Source organism: Opisthocomus hoazin, chromosome 12 (assembly GCF_030867145.1).
Source record: "Opisthocomus hoazin isolate bOpiHoa1 chromosome 12, bOpiHoa1.hap1, whole genome shotgun sequence".
Classification (NCBI taxonomy): Eukaryota; Metazoa; Chordata; class Aves; order Opisthocomiformes; family Opisthocomidae; genus Opisthocomus; species Opisthocomus hoazin.
This window is the reverse complement of record NC_134425.1, coordinates 22,204,989-22,215,575: the sequence shown is the minus strand read 5'-3', so window position 1 is coordinate 22,215,575 and position 10,587 is coordinate 22,204,989.

Genomic DNA, 10,587 nt, shown 5'->3' with positions numbered 1-10,587 from the left:
AGACTTTTGTCTATACTTCTCTTTCAGGGAAATTAACCTAAAAGCAGTTTGGAGGAAGCTTTTTTAAGTGACTTCTACAGACATTTAAATGTTCATACCACCCCCTAGCTCATTACAGAGTTACTTTGATGCATTTGGTCAGTTCTTGGTGGACAAGAATCTAGAGAGAGTATTTATTCATCTGCCAGGACAGCCCAAGTGATTTTTCCCTACCAGACAAAGTAAAAAGACACTTCTTCCTTCAGGCAGAAAAAGGCTAGCACTTGTCACAGGCTCTCACAAAGTAAAATTCTCCCTACAGCTGAAGGCCCAGTGGTCTTATCTTCCTGTGGCTTGTTGACCTTCCCCACAGTATCCCAGTTACCAAGTAAGCTTGTCTAGAGCCTCACTTGTGGTCGATTTATTCAGCTTAATTGCCAAGGCCAATTTATTACAGGTTCTGCAAAGCTTGAAAATGAAGTTCCAGAAGACCACACACGCTCTAGATAAGCAGTATGTTTTTGTTACAGATTTCTAAGTGACATTATTGCTGTGCATACCTTAAATGTAGACTAAAAACTGAAACGTCTTCTGAAAGGCCACATAGAATAACAAACACATAGATCTGTTCTGAGGAAAATCTGAACATTTAGGAGATAACACAGGGAAGGGAAGTCATGTGCTGTAATAAACAACAGTAAAGAGGTACATCCTCACCTTCATCATTTGAAATGTGGTTCCTCTTAGTAATCTTGATGGTTAATCTTCTCATATGACGAAGTCCACAGGTGACAATCGTAGGATAAAATTTTCATTTTCTAAATTTTATAAACAAATCTCTTTCACTTCATACTAATCCTGATCTTCCTCAGAGCAGATTTCCCACATTTACTGTTTGAAGCGGGAGGCTGCAGTTCTGGCTCCAAGTACGATTGCCGCAAGTCATTTCCTATCTTCTGTGGTTGACAGCTTATCTCGATGATTATCAGGGGCAGATCTCCAGTGAGAGCTCCCGGATAAAACAGCATAACCGAACTCTGGACTATGCTATTTTTCACACGCAGACTGAGGACATGCAAAGGTTTTAATCACTTCTGATCTGTTTAGGCTCCACTTTTCCCACGTGGACCAGGAGAACATCTTCCTGCCCTGCCTTTGGCAGTCACCCTGAAGAGAGAGAAGGCATCTCAAAGCATCCTAGTGGAGAGGGGCATACCTGGTAATGGACAGGACCTCCATGAAGACTGCCCCTAAATGAAGAAGGTTATGATCCATATTTATACAAAATACTGTACTTCTTGTACTTCTCACTGTACTTGATTTCACAAGTCTTCATATAAATATTTGTATCTTTGTCTATTCACTAATATAGGCAAGTTACTTAAAGACACCAAAAAATCTCTTTCAGTAATAGACCAGCTGTACTGTTTCTTTGTTGTTTTGCAGTCTTCTTAAATGAGTTGATTTAATGTAAAACTATTGTGATATTTAAATGACCAGAAGGATCTGTTTGGTAAATATGTTTTTCTACCTGTTTTCCAGCGGAAGCCCTACATGTCACAACTGGCTGCAGTGGGAGCTTTCGCATTATTACCACACAAAGCATTTTTATTTCAGGTGATAAAACAAATGCTGATAGAGGTAGTTGCTCCAGATAGCTTTATATTTTTGATGGGGTAAAAAGCAAAGACAATTACATAACCTCAACATTTTGATTCTAAATTACTCTCACAAAGCAAAAGAGGATGGATGCCTATTACACTATTCTACAACTAAGATTTTCACCACTGGAACACACTGTGGTTAGGCTTTAAGTGTAATGCTTGCTCCATGCACACTATCACGAAATGAATGCTGGTATGATTATATTAATTGTAGGCAAATAAAAATAAAGTCATAATATAAAGTACAGATGGCCAAAATATAATTAGAAGTGTTTTAAATCCTGAATATTGATAGTGGGGGAACATACCCGAACTCTGGTTATTTTCTCTCCAAACAAATACACTCTGAGGCATTTTCTACATTCTGTGGGTATCCAGATGCTGTGAGTTACAACGAGCATATGTAAGTATTAACTTTGTCTCTTATAGATAAATGTAGGAGATATCTATAGTTTTGTTTGATCTTGTTTTCCTGATTCTATGCCCAATGCCTCAACTATAAAGCCATCCTTACTGCAATATCATACACAAATTTCTCTTCCTGAAGACCGCGGTCAGTGTTGTCAGCAGTGTGCTACCACTGCCAGGACCAGGACCAGAGCAACAGGAAAATCCCCAGACCTCTGCTATCTCGGCAGGGCCTGAATTTCTGAGAGGTACTGTTATGGCCAAGAAACTATTCTTCAGATTCCTGCTTTGTCACGCCAGCCCTCTCCATCCTTACTACCAATAGTGCATGATGAATAAAGAATCAGATATGATTTGCAATATCCTTTCTTGTGACAGTACATTGATTTTTTTCCTATCCTTCCTCCACCTTGAGTCTCTATCTGGAGCCCAGTTCCCACTCAGGGCAGGAGTTTCCACGTGGGCGCTCCCAAGTCTGCGTGAGTGCAGAGTTACTGAATTGGCCGATTTGCGCTTTGCCTTTTCTTCCGAACATGCAAGTTCTGTCTCACAAGGCGGCTTTTGTTTCCCTTCTCTCTCCATATGTTGTTTTCAGCGTATAGCAGTCCATTACCAGCAGAGGTCTTTCTCCAGAGATACACAAAGGGAAGACAGGTTTATTTTTTGTATAAACGGCAACTGTTGCCAAAAGCACTAACGTGTTCTGTGTAGCAGGACATCTAGATTTCATTCCTGAATCAAGACCAAATCCATGAAACCAGGATCTTGAGACTACTGTGGATTTTTTTTTTTTTTGTCTTAACTGAGCAGGTCAAGACCCAGCACAACACAGAAAAACTCCTGGTATTTCAGAGGGTCTTTATATCAGCAGGGGGCTCTGCTGCATGTAGTAACAGCATCTAGTACAGAGGTTAATGAACATACAAGAGAACTAACAGAGATTGATTACAATACCCTGCCTTTCTTTTTATAAAGCAAAGAAACTAGTCAGTGACAGCTGTTCCACTGTTGTAATACAAACAAAAATATTTTCCTTATTGAATGAAAACAAGATAGTATTTGTAGCTAAACAGCTGATTATTAACATTTATCAAACAGACATATATTTTTCTTGTTATTCTAATTTATTAACATTAGTTTTGAGTTCTGAAAGTCTACAACTATTACTTTTGCACCATTTCAGAGGTTTAATCCAGCATGGAGAAAAAGTCAACAAAAACCTTTTTAAGGATACAGGTACATCCTGTCTTAGAGAGTCAATAATGAGTGGCACCTTCCAAGACCAAGCTTCATTTGAAATGTGCCTTACGCTAATTGAAAACAGAAAATAGGAAAGTTATGCCATTTGGCTAGTTTATGAAGCGCTACATATGACTTTTCAAGTGTCTATTCCTGATGGCTTCTTTTCTTTGCTGTTGTTACAACACAGTCCAGCTGACCTCAATGGTCTGAGATCTTGGGGTTCCTTCTGTCCTTCACTGGAATGCAGCGTATATGCCTGCCACACCAGCTTCTCGCACGCTGCAGTATTTTGGCATGCAACTATAATTTCACAAGAAAACAATCCCAAAGTAGGTACAATTCACATACCAAATCCACAATAGATTTGGAGAAAGAAGCACTTCCTAAGTTTCATTTCCGCTCACCACTACAGACAATTTGCAGGCACTCCGCTCTCCTGCAGCTGAGCTCCCTGTGAGCTCTCCTGCGAGGGCTGGCAGCCTCGGGCTGGCCTGAGAGCTGACAATATGCAGCACATTGAAAAATTCCTAAGCTGCTGTGCAACCTTGTGTCAGAAAGGTTATAAAACGCATCCTGATTAAGTAACGATCTCTTTAATTTGTCAGCTATATTCAGTGGGGGTTTTATTCTTTGCCCAGTTGAAGTACTATCTAGAGAATTGTTAAGTTATATCTAAAATACATGTGTATTCCTACCAAGAACAGAATGTACTAGAGGAAAACTACAAATAATAACAGCTAGATGATAATATTTTCAATATTTACCATGAATGAATTGAAGTTGTAATGGTGTAATGTTACAGTATACAACCAGTAAGAGGAAAGTACTCTATAAAAAATCAATTCATTACACAAACAAGCTTTAATTCTATATTCTGTGATTCTGGTTTTGGCAATTTTGGTAATCACAACAGTTTGTTATATATAATACTGCTTCTCATCAGTAGATTTCAGGGTAGCTGTAATCTGAGTACGCTCTGAGTACTTTCACAAGAAATCAAAGCTGTGCCTAACAAGTCCTTTGAGATCCCATTCCTCTGAACGTGGGCAGGAAAAGCATTATAGTGGTATTTGGGCACAAACTGAGGCACAGGAAGTTCCGTCTGAACATGAGGAGGAACTTCTTCCCTCTGAGGGTGACGGAGCACTGGAACAGGCTGCCCAGGGAGGTTGTGGAGTCTCCTTCTCTGGAGATATTCAAGACCCGCCTGGACAAGGTCCTGTGCAGCCTGCTGTAGGTGACCCTGCTTCGGCGGGGGGGTTGGACTAGATGACCCACAGAGGTCCCTTCCAACCCCTACTATTCTGTGATTCTGTGATTCTGTACAAACGTTGGCTTTGTTCTCCAAGCACAGCTCAATATCGAGCATTTTCCAATTACAAAGCATTTTTTCTTCAAAATGTTGTCATGCATTGATGTGTTTTGGTTTCAGGAAGCTCACATTCAGGCTGACTTCCTGCCTCCAGTTTAGGTTTTACACATTACAGCTTGCCTGAAAAAAATGCCCGTGCCACCAGGGTAAGCAAGTATGCCAGCTTCTACCAAGACAATGCACCTGCTAGCTCTTTAGCACAACCATGACAGAGTTACGAGCCAGCACAAAGCGCTACTGCATCACCAAGCTTCCTAGGTAATGAAGGCCCACTCTTGCTTTGCAGTCACGGCAGCACTTTCCCACCTCTGCAACCCAACATCATCATGTCCACCACAATCCCTGGCGACACAGTCTAATCAACTTCAAGCCCACTGCAGTAAACAACATTTTACATTTTATTAAGAAGTCATATCTTTTCTATACCTTTACTGCACTTTTTTTATAACGAGAAACATTTTAATTTCTAGCTACTTAGTTTTAGTTTTGTTATATTAGTAATGCAAAAAAAAAATCCTTGAACTTTTCCATTGGACTGCTTGATTTTAGTTGATTATTAAACAAAATGTGTCCAACACAGTGACCTTGTCCATACATGTTCTAACAACGAGTTATATGTTGCTGAAACCCTCTAGGGGTAAAAGCTTAGTGCGAAGATCCCTCTCTAACCAAGCTGAAGCATAACCTGCAGAGTAAGTCTTATGCCCCAGGTCAACAGTGTTTGTTTAAAAAAGATTTGTTTTGTGAAGCAAGTCAGCTTCAGATGGGATTTTTAAAAGAAGCATTTATTGCAATATTAATAATTTAAATTATTTAATGCCAGTAGCAGCTACTATTCCATAAAAAGGCTTCCAACATCTCATTCTCACATACCAGGCCTTTTTCATGGGAAACTTTATTAAAATCCAGGTGTTGTTCAGAACAGTTTGGTTTCAACAAACTCATTGTTTTTCACCAAAAACTTCCTGAGTAGTTTTATTTTAAATGTAGTGTGTGTACAAAATGCTTTGCAAAATAAAACTGTATTATTTTCATAAAGCACCTTTTCAATTAACTCTCATGAAAAGAATTGAATAGACTATTTTACATGTTTCATTTTGGGTTTGTTTTTTGAGTAGGGGGTTGGGCTTTTTATTTCTTTCTGATCATGAGAGAACGAGATCTTGTAAACATTGTAATATGAAGTCATTGAACTGGCACTTTTTCCACTGACTGCACTGAGCTTTGGACCAGATCTTGAAGGTTTATGTTCAGTTTGATGAACAGTAGGTACAGTAATTTCTCTGAAGATTCTCGTTATATTCTGAACAGCTACCATCGGCAGTATTCCACAGGAAACAATCATCCTCCATACTTGTACAACACAGAACACAGGAGGGGTTTGCTCTTTTTGCCTAAAAAACCCCATAGGTTTTGTAATGTGGTTTCCATTTACTTAGTGTCCTCAGAATCCATTCCAAAAGGGCATTATTATTTAAATACAGATAACAACACACTGCCATTTTAAGCTATTGAGTAGTTCTCTATCCAGTGTCTTTATTTAAATGAAACAGCACAAGAAAAAGGAATGCTTAGTTACCACGTGCCATTACTATAATCACTGGGTGTAAACCATGCCAACTAGCCACGACAAAGCAGCTTGCTGAAGGTCTGTCAAAATGCAAGCATGTGCCAGCAGCTGTTAGTCTGTTTATCAAGGGTTTTTCTCCAACTCTTTATCTACCTTTCTATGTATTTATGCATTCGGTGGTGTTGTGTATCTCCAGCTCCTCACCATCAACATGAAATTCGTTATTTTAGCTTCCTACAACTGCAAGAGAACCAGCCTCTGTCCTTACGACTAACAATGGAATGCAACACGGGGATCAAGGCACTGCCCTCGGTAAGCAGTACTTGCCACCTTCTTTGTCTGGCTTGTCTGAAACTTGTGCTGGTATGATTTGTGCAGGATACATAAGCTGTCTGTTGATCAGGCCAATGGACCACCACAGACCAGCTTGCAAAAGCCAACATCTTCTCCAAAGAGTATAGTGTGAGCCTGCAGTCATAGAATCATAGAATCGTAGGTTGGAAAAGACCTCTAAGATCATCAACTCCAACCGTCACCCCAACACCACCCTGCCTACTAAACCATATCCTGAAGTGCCACATCTACACGTTTTTTGAACACCTCCAGGGATGGGGACTCAACCACCTCCCTGGGCAGCCTGTTCCAGTGCCTGACCACTCTTTCAGTAAAGAAATTTTTCCTAATATCCAATCTAAACCTCCTCTGACGCAACTTGAGGCCATTTCCTCTCCTGCTATTGCTGGTTACCTGGGAGAAGAGACCAACACCTGCCTCACTACAACCTCCTTCCAGGTAGTTGTAGAGAGCGATAAGGGCCCCCCTCAGCCTCCTCTTCTCCAGACTAAACAGCACCAGCTCCCTCAGTGGCTCCTCGTAAGACTTGTTCTCCAGACCCTTCACCAGCCTTGTTGCCCTTCTCTGGACACACTCCAGCACCTCAATGTCCTTCTTGTAGTGAGGGGCCCAAAACTGAACACAGTACTCCAGTTGGAGCCTCACCAGTGCCGAGCACAGTGGCACAATCCCCTCCCTACTGCTGCTGGCCACACTTATTCCTGATACAAGCCAGGATGCCATTGGCCTTCTTGGCCACCTGAGCACACCACTGGCTCACGTTCAGCTGGCTGTCAACAAGGACCCCCCAGGTCCTTTTCCGCTGGGAAGCTCTCCAGCCACTCCTCCCCAAGCCTGTGGCGTTGCATGGGGTTGTTGTGACCAAAGTGCAGGACCTGGCACTTGGCCTTGTTGAACCTCATACAGTTGGCCTCAGCCCATTGATCCAGGCTGCCCTGATCCCTCTGCAGAGCCTACTTACCCTCAAGCACATCGACACTCCCACCTAACTTGGTGTCCTCTGCAAACTTACTGAGGGAGCCCTCAATCCCCTCATCCAGATCATTGATAAAGATGTTAAACAAGACCAGACCCAAAACTGAGCCCTGGGGGACAACACTCCAGACCGGTCGCCAGCTGGATGCATGCTATCTGCAGTTCAACTCAGAGGGCAGTGGAGGGAGAGAAAGGAAGGTTTCCATAAGTAAATACAAAAAGATACTTCATCCTCAATAGCTCATTGCACAAGATTTTTACAAACACGCGTTAACTAATTTCACAGCTCATGAGGTAAGTTTTTCTTTCCTCAGTTCATAGGTAGTTATGCCAAGCCACAATAAGTCAGAGTGCCATGCACAAAACCACAGTCACATGGACACGGGAGCGGAATTCCGACTCTCCTGAAGTTATCAGGACCTTTGCTGCTAACTTCAAAAGGCAAGAGGACAGGCACAACTTTGCCTCAACACTGCGAGTTCATCATACAGTATTTTCTGTCCTGAAAATATCTGTATTTAAATAACATTTGGAGATACATTTATCATAATTAAAGCAGCAGATACTCTTTCTATGACACAAACAAGACTTCATGTTACTTTGAACATGGAAAGGCTTTTCTTCATCTTCTTTATTTCCTGTGTGCATTTCTTAACTTAGGAAATTAGACCATTGAAATTCAAGTTTGCATACATTATTTCAAATGTTTTACTAAACACATATGCCTTGGCTTGTGCAACACGCGTTTAAAGATTCTGAGCCTTATTCCAACGCTGCCGTGCTATGCTACATGCTAACAAGAACTGGCTAACAAGGTCTGAGGTCTTGCTTGGATTGTCAGCTAGAGGCAGAGGTGGAGATGTCACGCAGTCGGTACCTGTCCTTCCTGGGGGATCAATCAGAGATACTGTGGCAGTGCTGGCTGGAAACTTTCTGCTACGCCAGCTCTTTCTGGGGGGCGGACTGGGGGTGGAACAGCAGTGTGTGGACCAAGAGCAAAGGTTAATTTGTGTTCTTCCTCTAGCAAAATTAGTGGTTCCAAATCATTGGACTTCGATTTTTAATAGGCTGGGTAGCATTTCAACCCTGACTTCTAATGAACCCTGCAACACTCATATCAAGATGTCTGGGAAGTCTATTTGTATACACCAAATGTAAATATTAGAATTTAAAATAAGTCAAACATTTCAGGTAATCTGATTAAAGCTTATTGCAAAATCAGTTCTGGTTTTGGTTTTGTGATAAATTTGACCTTTGAGAAGTCTTTTACCACAGCTTAAAATCTTTTCTTCTGAACTACGTTTGATCAAACCTGGGAAAAAAGCCCCATGACACTGCTTGTTAATTATCAGTCACAAAGACAGATTCAGGTATGACTCAGCTTTCCAGATACACAATTGATGACAACTTTAAAGGAAAAGTGTCAAAATGTATAGGCTCCAAAACTTGACATTTAAAAAGTTTAAAAGGTTTAAAATGGGGGGGGGGGGGGGGGGGGGGATATCAGTCTAAAGGAGAAGCAGACTGCAATGTCCTGAAACAGTTATGGAAGCTGCAAATAACCAAAAATGTCCTTCTTGGAACTTGCATTGCTAACATGTAGTGCTCCACTGTGTCGTTTTGTGAGCAGACTTTTGGAGGGAGGGTTAAGCAGGGCCAGACATGCTCCACTCCACCCTCACAAGCTGAGCAGTAAACAAGAAAAAGCTTTCAGTACCATCAGTACAATGACTGGAAATACACAATACTTAGTTCCTGAGTAAACAAATGAGTTCTCTGCATCATCTCAAGATGGTTCCTTCAGCACAAAGCCCATCCCATTTCTGCTACTTTGTTAACTATGAATTGACTAAAGTTCTCAAGTAGCAATTATTTTTAAATTAGCACAGAGCAAGAGCTAAAATATTGCACTTGAAATAGAATAAGAACTGGAACAAATTATTTATGAAATGAAACACTACGGCAAGCAGGAGCTCATTAAGTAAAGACAAGACAAAGACTCAAGATATAGCTGTATGGGACAAAACAAAATCAAACGCAGCAAAAGCAGCTTGATTTCTCTACATCATCTACGGAAAGATACCAAACCACACAGAGCGGAACCTAAGTCTCAAAACATCTAATTTAGGCACCTAAAATAGGAAACTGGTTTTCTGTATTCCCTCCTAAGTCAGTGGAGAAAGTAAAAAGAAGGTTCTACAAAAACAATTCACAAATAAGCCTGATTTACAGCCCAGGCTCTTACTCAGAGAGGTAACATGAGGTCATAGGAATATTCCTTAGTGAATGATCCCTTATTCCACCCTGCGAGCACAAACAAGGAGTCTCTTCTGGGCACCCAGGATGGGTAAAACGGGCCTTCTCCTGCCCAGGGGCAGCAGCAAGGAGAGAGCATTTTCCTCTCCCTGCCCTGAACCCTGCTGCTGCTGTATTTCACAGCAGGTCTCCAGTCATTCGCTGTGAACGCCGAACTGAACCCGAGAGATAAAAACATTTTCATCACCCGGAAACAATGAGGAAACCGTGAAAGAGCAACGGCTCGTTCCCGCGGGAGAGAAGGACCGGGAGACAACGCTCCGCCGGCTGGGTGGCCGCGGCAGGGAGCGGGCTGCCGGCGCCCAGCCTCGCCCCCCGCAGCCCCCGACCCACCCGCAGCCCCCGCCGCTGCGCGCCGAGCCGCGCTCCCCGCGCCAGCGCGAGGCCGGGGAGCGAGGGCGGGCGGCGCAGAACCGGCGGGCGCTGGCGATGCCGCGGCTCTCGTCCCGCGGCGCAGGACGGCGAGCCCAGACAAAGCGAGCGAGCTCTGCCGCGGGCAGGCGGCGGCGAGCGGGACCCGGCCCCGCACCGCGGAGCCTCGGCCGCGCCGCTCCCTCAGGGACCGCCCCCGGGCGCGCCCCCGCCCCGGCTGCCCCGCACCTCCGGCGGCGGGGCGGGCCCGTGGGTGCGGCGGCTCCCTGCCCATCACCTGACGCCGTGGGCAGGCGCAGCCGCCGGCCGCAGGAACTACAAAGCCCGCCAGGCAC